Raw genomic sequence first — 16,302 nt, 5'->3', positions numbered from 1 at the left:
GTGCCGGTGCGACAAGGAATCACTGAGACGTGCAATTGCAGTTTTCACAGCTTTACTCACAGTTCTTTATCAGGTCCCTTGTGCACAGTTAGGACCACCCGAGCCGTGCTGCGTCCACCAGGTGCGGGACTCGGCCAACTCCCAGGCAGTTCCAGAGCGTGGTCCTGAGCTCCCCTCTCTTCCTTCCTACTGGCCGTCCCCACCAGGGATCCACCTTTGTCCAGCTCCCTCGGGCCTTCTGGTGGTGAAACCTTTCCCGGTTTCCCTGACCCTATATGGTATGCCTTCCTGGTAGATATGGCGAGGGGTCGCGCCAAAACTTGTCCACGACCTCTGGTTCCTGGCTAAGGATAATTGGCCTCCACCAGTTTGGGCTCCGGCACCCTGTTCTGCCAACCCTTCACCCGTTATTTCGTGGGATCTTAGGGTTCCCTCTTTACTTGCGTCTCTGGGCCTCTCCTGGTGTTTCTGTTCTTTCTTCCTCGTCCTTCTCTCTCTCCTTCAGGCCTCCACTCCAGGCCTGGCTCTGGAGCTGGGCCCAGACTGAGCCACAGCTCCCTGTCAGCCCTCTCTGGCTGAGCTCCTCTCTGAACAGAACCCTGTCTTAAGATGGTGCCCACCTTATATACTCCCTCTGACACCCGAGCCCAGGTGACCAGCACCCAATGGGCTCCTACCTATGCCCAGAGTCCCTCCCCTATCTGCTCCTACACCACTGGGATGTTCCTCCCCCCCCCACTCCAGCCAGGGACAGAAGCTGTCGTACCTGCACATCTATCTGGTGGGAGTACCGTTGATCTGTCCCCCGGAAATGGGGTGAGTGTAGTGCATGCAGCTAACTGAGCTCCGTTCCACACTCCATCCTTACCCGGGAGTGGAATACCACACCTCTGGTTTGAGGTGCAATACCCCTGTAGCAGCCGAGTCCTCGGGGTGCTACATTCCCCCCTGGTAAATCACAGCACGTCCTCGGGCTGGAAAAGAGCAAAAGCAAATTAAAACATACAAAAATTTTAAAGTGTACACTCGCATGTAAGACATATTAACTTTCAATCATCCCTTTATGGGAGGTACTTTTCTCTTTTAACGTTACAGGTATAAAACATTACGGAAACATTATCAGACTTTCTTCACACACTTATAAAATACCATTAACTCTTTTAGCATCATATAAAACTTTTTCATATAAAACATTCTTGACCAACACGTTCTTGATCTCTGGCCACCGTGCAACTTGTGACCAGGTAAAGTGCAACAGTCACTAGTTCCAAAGTAGAAAAGCAGTTCTTCTATAAAACCAGTAGGGGGCGCCTTAAGAAGCGCAACTATTTACAGGGTATGGCCGCTCTCAGTCCTCGGCCAGTGGGAATAGGGGAATGGCTGCTCACAGTCCTCAGCCTGGTTAGGGATTAGGGCACACAGGTAACAGTCCCTTTAATAACTCCACACTAGTCCCAACGGGGACCAAACTTCAATTAGCAGCAGTTCTCATAACAGTTCTTGTAACAGTTCTGGTACCCTGACGGGTAACTATATACAGTTCTTTGTTTATGCTACTTCCCTTCAGTAGCGGTGTCCTCTCCTTGTCTCCTCCTGAGGGTAGTCTTCAGACCCGTCCGGGTCCTCTTGGCTTTCCTCGTACTGCAACTCCTCCTCGGTTAGCCGGTGTACGTGAAGGGCGTACGGTCCTTTGGCACACTGATGCCGGGTGAAGGTGACCTCGTCACCTGAGTAGAGGTCACGTCCTCGGTGTCCTTCTGGAAGGTGGCTCTCGACATCCCTGCGGGTAACAAAGACGTCGCCGGGGGTTCGGTGGTCCCGGATAAAGCCCCAGCCATTCTCTAGCTGGAATTTTATTACGGTCCCGGTGGCGCGGGGACCGTGGGCCGCACGGGGGTTTCGTCGGGCCCTTCGCTTCTGTTCCGCGCTTCGGACCTGCAGCTGTTCCTCGCGGATCCGCCTCTCTCGCCGTTCTCTCCCAAAGACCTCCAGCTGTTGACGGCAGCACTCCTCACGCCGGGCTGCGTCCACCCGGGTCTCCTTGGTGAACCCCATGAGGTCCTCACCGGTCGGATCCCATGCAAATTGGGCGTCCTCTAGCAGGAGCGGAACAATTTTGGCGGGTGCCGGAGCCGGGATCAGGGGCTCACACAGGGGCCGTTCCTTCCGGAGTCGGGGGTTGACGTACTCCGGTGGCCACACGAAGGGCAGCCCGTCCGGGCAAGTATGCTGCGCAAAGAGATCTGCGCCCAGGAGTGGCACTGTGGAGGTAGAGGGCGCTGTAAGGGCGGCAGCGCCCGGGGGTACTCGGCCTTGCGACCAGGCCGGGGGAATTCTATTTGGGTCAAAGGACGGCACCGTTGAGGAAGAGGGCGCTGGAGGGGCAGCGGTGCCCGGGTTCACCAGGCCTTGCGACCAGGCCGGGGGCACTTTGGAGGTAGAGGGCGCTGTAGGGGCTGCGGCGCCCTGGTTCACCAGGCCTTGCGACCAGGCCGGTGGCACTTCCTGTTTCGCCGCGCTCAGGGTCAAGGGGCGTGGCGCGGAAGGGGGCGTGACCGCGGCTCCTGCCGCTTGAGGCCTAGTTGGGAGCGGTGGCGGTGCGGCAACGGGCGTGGTGAGTAGGACTTCGGGCTCTGCGACGGGGAGCTGGGGCAGGCTTACGGCTACTGGGCTCGGGGTAGTGACGTCCCCATTACCTGCTTCCATCCTAGCGGCTCCCTCCGCGGCGTCGTCTCCGGCCTTCGTCCCTCCTGCACCATCCTCAGGGGCAGACATGCTCCACGTTGCGGGCGGCGCCTCCTGCTGGAGGGTTACAGCTTGCCGGGCCATCTCCCTTCTCCACTCGGCCAGTGCATCCTGCTGTGCCCGGGCCATCCTCCGGTCCAAGTCCTCCAGCGCAGCCTGTGCACGCTCCGGGTCTTTGGGGAGCTGTGCCAAGATCTTCACTAGGCTGTCTGGCGTTACGGCCTGCAGCAGGCTCCGGTCCGAGGTGCTGGCATTGCTGGGCGCTTCCTCCATTCCCGGGTGCGATCTGTCCAGACTCCTCCAGGCCGCACCCATCCTCTCAATTTTGTTCCCTATCCGCCCCCATTGGGAGTGGTCCCGGGGCAACTTAGTGACAGTCAGTTTCAGGGGCAGCCCCCCCACTCTGATGAACATCTCCATTGTCGTAGTCTCGGCTGGTGGGGGCGGTCTCTTCCCTTGGCGCCACTCTGGGACCATGCCCACGATGGGAGGTGGTCTCTTGCCACCCTCTGGCACGCCCACAATGGCGTCCGCTCTGCCAGGGTGGGAAACCGTCCAAGATGGCGGGAATCGTCCCCTAATGGCGGGAAACTCCGCGGATGGCGGGTAAAAGCTGCAGATGGCGGACAAACGGCGGGAAACGACTCCGGACGGCGTCCGATGGCGGGAATCCTCTGGAATTGGCGGGAGACTCCTTTTTGAGGTAAATGTGAACTTTTCTTCAGGCACGCAGTACCCGGTGGTTGCGGGCACGAGATCCTGCCAACTACGCCAACGTTGACGCGCCCCCTGGGCCATGTTGTGTGGCGTTGCGCACGCGGGGGATACCCGGAGCCGGATCTGATAGGGGTAGTAGTCCTCGTGGCGGTGACCCGGTCCGTGCCCAGGGTGTCAAACTAAGTGGCGTTATTGGTATGATGGTATTAGTGTCCGACTACGCCACCCGTTGAATGCGGCTATGAAGCCGCCGCTGCAGGGCAGACCGCTGAGGCCGGTGGTACGGTTGTGCAGCGTAGATAATATAACCCCCAACGGGAGAAGTATGGCCTCAGGGCAGCGGATGTGGAAGATGTTGGGAGAGATGGTGTGGATGTCCCAGCACTGATGGTGCCGGTGCGACAAGGAATCACTGAGACGTGCAATTGCAGTTTTCACAGCTTTACTCACAGTTCTTTATCAGGTCCCTTGTGCACAGTTAGGACCACCCGAGCCGTGCTGCGTCCACCAGGTGCGGGACTCGGCCAACTCCCAGGCAGTTCCAGAGCGTGGTCCTGAGCTCCCCTCTCTTCCTTCCTACTGGCCGTCCCCACCAGGGATCCACCTTTGTCCAGCTCCCTCGGGCCTTCTGGTGGTGAAACCTTTCCCGGTTTCCCTGACCCTATATGGTATGCCTTCCTGGTAGATATGGCGAGGGGTCGCGCCAAAACTTGTCCACGACCTCTGGTTCCTGGCTAAGGATAATTGGCCTCCACCAGTTTGGGCTCCGGCACCCTGTTCTGCCAACCCTTCACCCGTTATTTCGTGGGATCTTAGGGTTCCCTCTTTACTTGCGTCTCTGGGCCTCTCCTGGTGTTTCTGTTCTTTCTTCCTCGTCCTTCTCTCTCTCCTTCAGGCCTCCACTCCAGGCCTGGCTCTGGAGCTGGGCCCAGACTGAGCCACAGCTCCCTGTCAGCCCTCTCTGGCTGAGCTCCTCTCTGAACAGAACCCTGTCTTAAGATGGTGCCCACCTTATATACTCCCTCTGACACCCGAGCCCAGGTGACCAGCACCCAATGGGCTCCTACCTATGCCCAGAGTCCCTCCCCTATCTGCTCCTACACCACTGGGATGTTCCTCCCACCCCCCACTCCAGCCAGGGACAGAAGCTGTCGTACCTGCACATCTATCTGGTGGCAGTACCGTTGATCTGTCCCCCGGAAATGGGGTGAGTGTAGTGCATGCAGCTAACTGAGCTCCGTTCCACACTCCATCCTTACCCGGGAGTGGAATACCACACCTCTGGTTTGAGGTGCAATACCCCTGTAGCAGCCGAGTCCTCGGGGTCTCTGGGTCTCTGGGCCTCTCCTGGTGTTTCTGTTCTTTCTTCCTCGTCCTTCTCTCTCTCCTTCAGGCCTCCACTCCAGGCCTGGCTCTGGAGCTGGGCCCAGACTGAGCCACAGCTCCCTGTCAGCCCTCTCTGGCTGAGCTCCTCTCTGAACAGAACCCTGTCTTAAGATGGTGCCCACCTTATATACTCCCTCTGACACCCGAGCCCAGGTGACCAGCACCCAATGGGCTCCTACCTATGCCCAGAGTCCCTCCCCTATCTGCTCCTACACCACTGGGATGTTCCTCCCCCCCCCCACTCCAGCCAGGGACAGAAGCTGTCGTACCTGCACATCTATCTGGTGGGAGTACCGTTGATCTGTCCCCCGGAAATGGGGTGAGTGTAGTGCATGCAGCTAACTGAGCTCCGTTCCACACTCCATCCTTACCCGGGAGTGGAATACCACACCTCTGGTTTGAGGTGCAATACCCCTGTAGCAGCCGAGTCCTCGGGGTGCTACAGAAAGATTCCACATCCCCCAGCAGAGAACCAGTCCGCAAGGGACTATACATTCCTTGGCCTAAGAAGTCTGGAGGCCCTGCCACAACCGAAGGGACCAGTGAAGCCGTACAAGGCTGGGAGCAGAAAGGAACCCACGTCGCAGGCCATACAGGCGAGAAAGCACGGAAAGCTCGGAAACGTGGGCTGTTACTCTATAAGGAGGGGATAGCCAGAAGGAGCGCAGAAAGCACGGTAGGCCTACACCCTCACCCTGACCAGGGCCAATTTCCCCATTGCGCTCAGACATCCAGGTCCCCTCCTAGCTGGGACTGTTTATGGGTCAGTTTGCCTGTTTCAGTAAAGACCCTGGACTGCAACCTGTTGTCTGTGTGCTCCTTGCTCCTCCAGCACTATCATCACTGGGACTCTCACTACCATCACTCCCACCATCCACTATACTGCCCTGGGGCCGCACTCTTCCCGTGGGGAGTCACACTACCCTAGCTGCACACCTCATCAGCCCCAGCGGTCTGCATGCAGCGGCGGTTCCTAATAACCGCAATCCACGGGTGGCGTAGTCGGACATTATCAATAACACATAACGGACTACCAATGGCCTGACCACCCTGAGCCACGGAACCGGGTTGCCACTACTACTCCCATCGTTCCCCCTATTGCCCGGATCCGAGTGCCCCACGGCCCAGGGGGCGAGTCAGCTTTGGCGTAGTCGGCAGGATTTCGTGCCCGCAACCACCGGGTACTGCGTGCCTGAAAAAGACTGTTGTAAACTTATCTGTGGCGAAGTTTCCCGCCGTCCGGAGTCGTTTCCCGCCATCCGGAGCCGATTCCCGCCATCAGACGCCATCTTGGACCGTTTCCCGCCGTCTTCTGCCGTCTTCCCGCCATCCGCAGCTGCTTCCCGCCATCGGACGCCATCTTCAGGACGCCGCGCGGGAAGAAGAGGGGCGTGGACGTCAAAACCGCGCGAGATCCGAAGCTCCGCCCCACGCACCGACGCTGCGCAAGGTCCTGGAAGGGAGAGAGAGCGACGCTGACGTCATCGGAGTGCGACGCCAGGTCCTCGTCCAGAGCAGCAGCGGAGCCGCGGCCTACAGAAGAGGATCGTCGGAAGGTAGGCCACGCTTAACTAGGGGGGAGGAAGATGTCGGACACAGAGGCGCCCACTACCACCAACGCAGCTGCAGCAGCGGTGATGCCCTTTTCCTTGCCCTACATCCCTGGAGCGGCCTGGCTGCCCAAATACTCAGGGGAGCCCCATGCCCTAACTGACTTCAAGGAAAGACTGTATAGTTTGTTCCAAGTTTACCCCCTGACAGAGAAACAGAAGGTCAGCATATTGACAGGGCAGTTAACTGGCGCAGCCCAAAGGGAGGTAAAATCATGGCCCATTGAGGAGAAAGGGACTGTGAAGGGTATTCTGGCCCGGCTGCGGGGTACCTTTGATACACGTACCTCCGCTGAAATTAAATTGAGGTTCTATGGATGTAAGCAGCGGGCACAGGACAGCATCAGAGACTATGCCCTAAATCTGCAGGAAGCCTTGAGGGCTATTCAACAAACTGACCCTGGCAGTGTGCAGGAAACCGATAAGCTGCTAACAGAACAATTCATAGAGGGTCTGCTGTCCAGCGCCCACAGGGCCCAGCTGCGCCTCATGTTCTTCCAGAACCCCGACCTGACCTTTGCCCAATTTAAGGACAGGGCCATAAGGGTGCTCCGTGAATCTGCAACCAGTGGCGCTATAAACCCCCGGCGCCCTGCTATCACCTACCACCAAGGAGGCGGCGCCCTCCTCTATGGACTCCGTGGAGGCTGATGCACAGGCCCTGAACCAAGCCCCGTCGAAAGGCCTGCACCACCAAGTCCAGGAGCTAACCAGGAGCGTCGCGGCGTTGACCAGGACCGTCCAGGCGTTGCAAGTGGACCCATCAAGACCCATCGAGCTGGCTTCAAGTCCGGAGGATGTCCCGTGGCGTCGACAGAGGAGGATCCCGTCGTTCCGAGGGAGGCCCACAGACCGCTACGCAGAGGATGGACAGCCCATTTGCCGTCGATGCAACCAGCCCGGACACATTTCCAGGTACTGTAATTTAAACGGGTCCAACCTGGGGCAGAGGGCCGACCCCCAGGCATAAGATCACCAGGCCCTTATAATTGGCGTGATAAGTACGTTGGGGGGCGCCCGGTTTTACCCGTGGTGCTGGACGGTATCCCCATGAGCGCCTTGCTGGATACTGGGTCGCAAGTAACCACAATCCCTTATGTACTTTTTAAGCAGTATTGGACTGATGCTGATATCACACGGTATCCAGACAGTAACTTGAGCATCATCGCCAGTAATGGCTTACCCGTGCCGCAGATGGGGTTCAAGGAGATGACAATTAAAATTGGTAAAGTTGAACTGCCGGCACAGGGAGTGATTATTGTGGACATTGACCGTCATGAAAGTCACCCTAAAATAACTGTGGGTACTAACATCATTGAAAATTGTCTTTCAGAAGTAATTGTAATTCTACAACAGGTGGCGGTGAATGCTAGTTCCAGCCAAAAGAGAGTCCTCAACAAGGAGATAAAAGCCCTGATGAGACGGCAGCAGGTAGAACTGTCTGGTGGTGAGATCGGTAGCGTAAGACTCAGTGATCCATTCCCCATTTCCATGCCTCCCAAAAGTGAAATGATGATCTGGTGTCGGACTGCAATCGGGTTGAGAGGTAGAGACTACCAAGCCATGGTAGAACCCGTGTACTCAGACAGCAGGCCCACCATTTTGACAGCCCGGGGGGTGGTTAGTGTCCGTCATGGGAGGGTGCCCGTCCGCATCCTCAACATTGGGGAGAGGGAGGTACACTTACCCAGGTACGCTACACTCGCCAAACTGTTTGTTGTCGAACACCAAGCTATCAGGGCTGTGGAACCCTTGCCTCCATCTCCTCAGGCGGAGGGTAATGGCTCCCAGAAACAAAAGGAGGACTGGTGCCAGAAACTCCACGTGGGTGCTGACTCCACTCCCCTGCACCAAAAACAAGGAGTCTACCGGGTGGTACAGGAGTACGAGAGAGTCTTTAGTAAGCACCCGCTAGACTTCGGCAGAGTAAAAGGGATAAAACACCACATCCCCACAGGGAGCCACCCACCAATAAAAGAGAGGCACCGACCTGTACCCGCTGCACATTATCAGAACGCCAAGGGTATGCTGCGGGAAATGAAAGAAGCTGGGGTCATTAGAGATAGCTGTAGCCCCTGGGCAGCCCCCTTGGTTCTGGTGAAAAAGAAAGACGGCACCATGAGAATGTGCGTGGACTATAAACAAATCAACCGTATTACCCACAAAGACTCATATCCGCTGCCTAGAATAGAAGAGTCTTTAGCCGCACTAAAATCTGCTAACTTCTTTTCTACTTTGGACCTTACTAGCGGGTACTGGCAGGTTCCTGTGGCAGAGGCTGACAAGGAGAAGACCGCCTTCACCACCCCGATGGGACTGAGCGAATTCAACTGTATGCCTTTCGGGCTCTGCAACGCACCAGGGACCTTCCAGCGGCTGATGGAATGCTGTCTAGGGCACCGAAACTTCGAGACGGTCCTCCTTTACCTGGACGACGTGATCGTCTATTCGAAGACCTACGAGGACCACCTAAAGCACCTGGCCGAGGTGTTCGAAGCCCTGGCAGGCTATGGCCTGAAGGTGAAACCATCGAAGTGTCACCTGCTGAAACCAAAGGTCCAGTACCTAGGGCACGTGGTAAGCGCGGAAGGAGTGGCCCCCGACCCTGACAAAGTCACGGCAATCAAGAGCTGGCCAAGCCCCTCGAACATCAAAGAGGTGAGACAGTTTCTCGGGTTGGTAGGCTACTACCGAAGATTCATCCCCGGGTTCACTAAGATGGCAGCTCCTATGCAAGACCTCCTGATCGGACAGTCTAAGTCCAGGAGTCAAAAGCCACCCTTCAAGTGGGATAAACCGGAAGAGGAGTCCTTCCGCCAGCTAAAGTTGGCCCTCACTGGGGATGAGATCCTGGCCTACCCTGATTATGGCCAGCCTTTCATTCTCCACACAGATGCCAGTAATGTGGGACTGGGAGCCGTACTGTCCCAAAACCAACAGGGCAGAGAACGGGTGATCACATACGCCAGCCGGAAGCTGAGGCCCACCAAGAGGAACCCGGAGAATTACAGCTCCTTCAAGCTAGAATTCTTGGCGGTGGTGTGGGCCGTGACAGAACGCTTCAAGCATTACCTGGCCTCCGCAAAGTTCACCGTGTACACGGACAACAACCCGTTGACTCACCTGGACAATGCAAGACTGGGTGCCCTGGAACAGCGGTGGATGGCCCGTCTCTCCAACTATAACTTCGTGATCAAGTACCGGGCAGGCAAAACCAACGCCAACGCGGACGCCCTATCAAGAATGCCTCACTTACCTGAAGGTGACGAAGACCCAGAAGAGCTGGAGGAGGTAGAACTCCCCGCGTTTCACCGGTATGGAGCCGCTCAACACTCTCACCGCGTGAAGGAGGAGGATCTAACAACTGTGATGATGAATCCCCTACCTCACCACAGCTGGGCCGAGACCCAAGATAGTGACCCTGCAGTCCGCCTGGTGAAAGATCTGCTGACCCGGGAAGACGCCCGCCTAGATCCAGATGCCCCAGAGGAAGCCAAGCAGCTATGGAAGGAGAAGAGCAAGCTGTTCCTCTACGAAGGCAAGTTGTGCAGAAGGATTGTCAACCACCGGACGCACGAGCTGACCTGGCAAGTCGTGGTCCCAAGGCGAGATGCAGCTATGGTCCTGGGAGCTTACCATGACAGAGCGGGACACTTCGGTTGGAAGAAACTGGAGTTCCTACTAAGAGGAAGGTTCTTTTGGGTCGGCATGAGAGGAGCTGTGGAAAAATGGTGCAGAGACTGTGGCCCTTGTCACCTAAGGAGGAAGGACCGTACCAGCCAGAAGACACCCTTGAGGCCCATCATCACCACGCAGCCTCTTGAGCTGGTAGCTCTGGACCACGTCAAATTGGCTCCAAGCCGGTCGGGATACATCTATGCCCTGACAATCGTGGACCACTATTCCCGTTTTCTAGTGGTGGTCCCGGTAAAGGACTTGACAGCCCAAACAGCGGCCAGAGCCTTCCAGCAATACTTCTGCCGTCCACACGGGTATCCGGAACAGGTCCTGACAGACCAGGGTCCAGCGTTCGAAGCTGAAATCTTCCAGGAGTTCTGCAACTTCTATGGCTGTAAGAAGATTCGTACAACGCCTTACCACCCCCAAACCAATGGGATGTGTGAGAAGATGAACAATATAGTCATTGATCTCCTGAAGACGTTGCCCCTGGAGGAACGCAGCCTGTGGCCAGAAAAACTGCCGGACCTGGTAGACATGTACAACAATATCCCGGTGAACGCTACAAACTGCACCCCGGCTTACCTGATGCGAGCCAGACCGGGTAAGCTGCCCGTAGACCTGGAGATGGGAGTCCTAATACCTGAGGACACCTCCCCGGATGTGGACTGGGATACGGAAAGGCAACTGCAGTACAAGAAGGTACAGGAGAGTGTGGAGAAGAGCCTGGCCCAGGTGAGAAAGAAGCAAGAAAGACTCTTCAATCAACACGCCCCTGCTAGTCCCCTAGAACCTGGTGAGCAAGTCCTAAAGCGAAAAAGAAGGCTACATAAGTTGGACGACCAGTGGGAAAGGGAACCCTACACCGTACTGCAGTCTGACCACGACAACCCAAAGGTGTGCGTAATCACCAAGGACGGAGGAGAAACCACTAGTGTCGTCTCCAGAGACCACCTCAAAAGGTGCCTCGAGCAACTCCGTAGTGCAGAAGAGGATCAGAGTGACCTTGAACCTGCAGAGGACAAGGAAGAAATGATCAGCACCGTTCTCGGAGAGTTCCCTCAGTCCTGGACTCGCATAAATGATGCTATAGTGGTACCCGTCCTGCATTTCCTGCAACCGGCACAGCAACAACCAACACCAGAGCCGGAAGGTGAAGAGGAGCAAGCGGTTCCAGAGGCAGAAGAGCCTGTTCCAGCAGCCCAGGAGAGTCAACCCTCTGCTGACAATGAGCCTGCCATGCCTGCGGTAAGCCAAAGGACCCGCAGACAGCTGCCTGCCCTACCTGTACACCCAGCTGGTAGCTGTACCCCTAACGCTAGTGGGGAAAGCCAAGTCAGTCCACCACCAGACAGTGGGTTAAGGAGGTCAACCAGGAGCACAAAGGGACAGATACCCGCTCGCTGGAGAATATAGAGTGTACTAAATTGTAAATAACCTTGTTGCCAAATGTTGAATTGTTTGCCAAAGTTACCTGCATGTTTATTGATAGTGTGTTTCAGTTTCTTGCAGTTACCGTAAGGATTCACAGGTTATGGACTTTTATAACCGGGACCTTGTATGGACTGCATTCTGAGCCTAACCCAGGAATGAACTAAGACTGTGAAGGACTTGGGGTAGGACAGACCCCCACCTGGTTAAGGCTCCCCGTTGTTTTGGTGATATGGACACCCGGTCACAGGCCACACTGTGACCTAAAGAACTCAATTTGTGCGTCGTCTGTCTGTTAATGTTTTATTGTTATGTATATTATCTTTGGTTACTGTTTAGTCCCAGAGTACTAAATTTCACTAGGGGGGAATGTGTCACCCAGGCCTGGATGCCACAAGTGTAATTAAAGCTGTGTCTGAGAGCAAGGGGGAGGTTCTCTAGTCAGGGGAACTTTAGCATGCAATGCCTCCTGTCTCAGGCCAGTAGGGGGAGCTGGCTGCCCCTATAAAAGCTGGTACTGGGGACAGGGTTAGAGAGAACTGGATTGCCTGTCTCAGCTTTGAGACGTGTCCCAGAGTGGAGCAGGGACAGAAAGTTGATTGCACCTAAGAGGAAGTGTGGCAGTAGGAGAGAGCCACCAGCCAGAGACAAGAGGCGAAGAGAGCCTGTCTTGGCAGAGAAAGACTTAGCTTTACCAGACTTTGGTGTCTGAGGCTGGAAGGATTCCACATCCCCCAGCAGAGAACCAGTCCGCAAGGGACTATACATTCCTTGGCCTAAGAAGTCTGGAGGCCCTGCTACAACCGAAGGGACCAGTGAAGCCGTACAAGGCTGGGAGCAGAAAGGAACCCACGTCGCAGGCCATACAGGCGAGAAAGCACGGAAAGCTCGGAAACGTAGGCTGTTACTCTATAAGGAGGGGATAGCCAGAAGGAGCGCAGAAAGCACGGTAGGCCTACACCCTCACCCTGACCAGGGCCAATTTCCCCGTTGCTCTCAGACATCCAGGTCCCCTCCTAGCTGGGACTGTTTATGGGTCAGTTTGCCTGTTTCAGTAAAGACCCTGGACTGCAACCTGTTGTCTGTGTGCTCCTTGCTCCTCCAGCACTATCATCACTGGGACTCTCACTACCATCACTCCCACCATCCACTATACTGCCCTGGGGCCGCACTCTTCCCATGGGGAGTCACACTACCCTAGCTGCACACCTCATCAGCCCCAGCGGTCTGCATGCAGCGGCGGTTCCTAATAACCGCAATCCACGGGTGGCGTAGTCGGACATTATCAATAACACATAACGGACTACCACTGGCCTGACCACCCTGAGCCATGGAACCGGGTTGCCACTACTACTCCCATCGTTCCCCCTATTGCCCGGATCCGAGTGCCCCACGGCCCAGGGGGCGAGTCACTTTCCCGTCAGAGGTCCCAACAGGAGTCCATCCTGAGTCACCTGCGTAGTGTTAACTCTCGCCTGGACACACTGACTGTCTCATCGGGAGCTGCTTCCACTCGCACACTTACTACCCCGGCACCGCCGCTGCCCATCAATACCATAGCATCCCTTCCCGGTCCCCGTCTCTCCGCCCCGCCTCGTTTTGGCGGAGATCCCGGTCAGGCACGGGGCTTCACTAACCAGTGCACTCTGCACTGCGAACTTTTGGCACACCAGTTTTCCACCGACCGAGCCAAAGTAGTCTTCATCATGTCCCATCTCACGGGGGAGGCGCTAGCTTGGCTAAATCCTCTATGGGAGAGAGGAGATTCCCTGGTGTCCAACCTGCTAGCCTTTCTCACGGCTTTCCGGAAAGTCTACGACGAACCAGGACGGAAGACCTCATCCGCCTCATCTCTGCTACGCCTCCGTCAAGGAAGTCTCACCGTGGGCCAATATGCCATACGGTTCCGTACCCTTGCTTCGGAGCTTGCCTGGGATAACGACGCCCTGGTGTCCGTCTTCTGGGAGGGTCTGTCCGGCCGTATTAAAGATGAACTCGCCGGTCGGGACATTCCTACCACTCTCGACGACTTAATAACACTCGCCACCCGGATTGACATCCGGTTCCAGGAGCGCACCAAAGAGGTCACCCGTGAGAGGAGGTTTCCACGCCTTGCCCCTACCTTTCAGAAACCCGTCACTTCCTCCGTTCCTCCGTTACTCAGGCGCACTCACCCGAGCCTATGCAGGTCGACCAGACCAAGATGGTCAAAACCCGTCAAGAATTACGCCGTGCCGAGGGGAGCTGCTTCTACTGTGGCAGTAAGGAGCATCGGATCCGTTCCTGCCCGAGAGGTCAGGAAACGCCTGTGTCTAGGATCACTCAGAGAGGTCGTCCTAGACAAGAGTAAACCCTCTCCATCTCTGATGCTGTCGGTCTCTATCATCTGCGGGGAGAACAGTTTCTGTGAACTAGCTCAACTTGACTCTGGAGCTGCCGGAAATCTCATTTCTCTATCCCTGGTAGAGAAATACCACATTCCCACCAAACCCCTGGCTGTACCCTTATCTGTCGCCTCCGTGGATGTGGGTCTCTTACCGCATCCCATTCAACTCATCACCGAATCCATAACTCTGCAGGTGGGAATGCTGCACTCTGAGAGCTTCTTCTTCCATGTTCTGCCTGGACTCTCTCACGCCCTCTTGCAAGGCCTACCTTGGCTCCAGAAACATGCACCCGTGCTTGATTGGCAGACCGGAGAAGTCCTTCGCTGGGGAGAGGACTGCCATAAGACTTGTTTAGTTCCCGTTCTTCCTGCCCGTCCTTCTCCTACCCCAGCCAATCTACCCGGCCTACAGGTTCCCTATTGGTCTTATGCGGATGTCTTTAATAAAAGAGAAGCAGAGACATTACCCCCTCATAGACCATACGATTGCCCAATCGACCTGATACCCGGCGCTACTCCTCCCCGTGGGCGTATTTACCCTTTGTCCGCTGCTGAGACCCAGTCCATGTCTGAATATATTGAGGAGAATCTGGCCCGGGGATTTATCCGGAAATCTAACTCCCCGGCGGGAGCAGGCTTCTTCTTCGTCAAAAAGAAAGACGGCTCACTCCGTCTAGACATTAGAAACGTATCGTCACATTTAATGTCGGAGGTGTAGATCACTTTAAGAGAACTTCCGTCCCGTCCTGTAATGAGCCATGTGAGCTCCTTGTCTGATCAGGATAACAGAGGGGTGGAATGTATTTGTACACCGGACAGATTAGTTGTTGGTTTCTCGGGTTTGGGCTTTGGACGCTGTAGGCCTCGTCTTTACAATGTACTGCCTCCTCTCTGTTTACAGCCTGGGAAGACACATGATAAGTTCAGGTAATATGATCTGTAGGAAAAAAATGGGTGAAGCCGGACTGCGGGACTAAGTTTAGATCAAGTGCGTCAGTAACCTTTATCTCACCAAACAGGTCACAGTCGTTCACGTTCATTTCAGATCTCACATGTACAAATACACATGAATGAGCACGGTCATGCACTGTGGACTTGTGGACTGAGGCCACGGCCCCACTATCAGTATTCGGTCAGTATTTTTTCTCAGGAGTGGGAGCCAAAACCAGGAGTGGGTGATAAATGCAGAATTGGTGACTTGTTTCTATTAGACCGTTTCTCTGATTGTTCCTCACCTGGTTTTGGCTCCCACTCCTGAGAAAAAATACTGACCGAATACTGATAGATAGTGTGGCCAATCATCAGCGTCAGGCCACAGCCCCACTAACAAGTCCACCGGTGCTCATATAAAGCCTTTTCAAAAGGGCCGATACAAAGTGTACCAAGATGGTGGCTTATTGTCGGCAGCACGTCCTGTTTACATGGGCAGATGAGATGACTATAAACAATCCAATCAGGCGATGGATGAGTCTTTTTCTAAATAATACATTGTTCCTGGTTAATAATATTTTTTTAGGACTTGGACCTCCTAAAATTAGGACTTTAAAAATCCTAAATATTTTCACCGTGATAGTGATGCTCATAGTCAGTCTCCTCTCATATGCCACAGCAATTCCAACAGTAAAGCGTTGTCCCATACACAAGAGTACTTCAGCCGAGTGTCTCTGTGTTCTCTATAAGAGAACCGCAGTCCTACATCTTTGGTGATAAGGGAAACAGAAGCATCAATAGTTCAAAATCGGACATGTCGGACACTTTAGAGGTATTCTCATCTCCAAAATCCTATCCCAATATGTAGTAGGTGTAATAATATTAGCAAATACCTACAATTATAAATGTAGGATAGTTCTTCTGATTAGCTATGTCACTTACCCCATGTGCAGGGCATTGCAGTAGCTTAGGTATTCATTGTTACGACCATTAAGCGTAACTATGTGTGGTCGTAACCATGGATGCCTAAGCTACTGCAATGCCTTGCACATGGGGTAAGCAACATTGCTAATCAGAAGGACTATACTACATTTCTAATTGGAGGTATTTGCTAATATTATTATTACACCTACTACATATTGGGATAGGATCTTGGCAATAGGAATACCCCTTTAACTTCCCCAACAACCAGTTGTCTGGGCCCCCATACACATTTGAGTTTCAGCTGAATCTGTCAATTTGCTTGCTTTCTCAATCTGTCAATATCGGTGGGATAGGTCAACATTAGTCTAATATGTATGGTGGGCCTTCAGTTAGATATTTTGGTTCTAATACAGCTAAATATACCAGTAGAGTTTATACAATGGGCTCTGTGCTGCTTTATAATGGTCACCCCAGAGTTTGAAGCCCCCGTAGATC

General features: G+C 54.7%; 1 pseudogene; it reads right to left on the bottom strand.

Moving 5' to 3' along the window:
* Window positions 1–15,699, bottom strand: part of LOC141174471 (vacuolar protein sorting-associated protein 37A-like) — a 54,496-nt pseudogene extending 38,797 nt beyond the window's left edge.
* Between the last annotated feature and the right edge of the window lie 603 nt (window positions 15,700–16,302).

The sequence above is a fragment of the Phyllobates terribilis genome, unplaced genomic scaffold, assembly GCF_046119375.1.
Source record: "Phyllobates terribilis strain yellow unplaced genomic scaffold, ASM4611937v1 Scaffold_13__5_contigs__length_258822181, whole genome shotgun sequence".
Lineage (NCBI taxonomy): Eukaryota > Metazoa > Chordata > Amphibia > Anura > Dendrobatidae > Phyllobates > Phyllobates terribilis.
The sequence above is the reverse complement of the archived record's forward strand: the minus strand, read 5'-3'. Positions and strand labels throughout refer to the sequence as shown.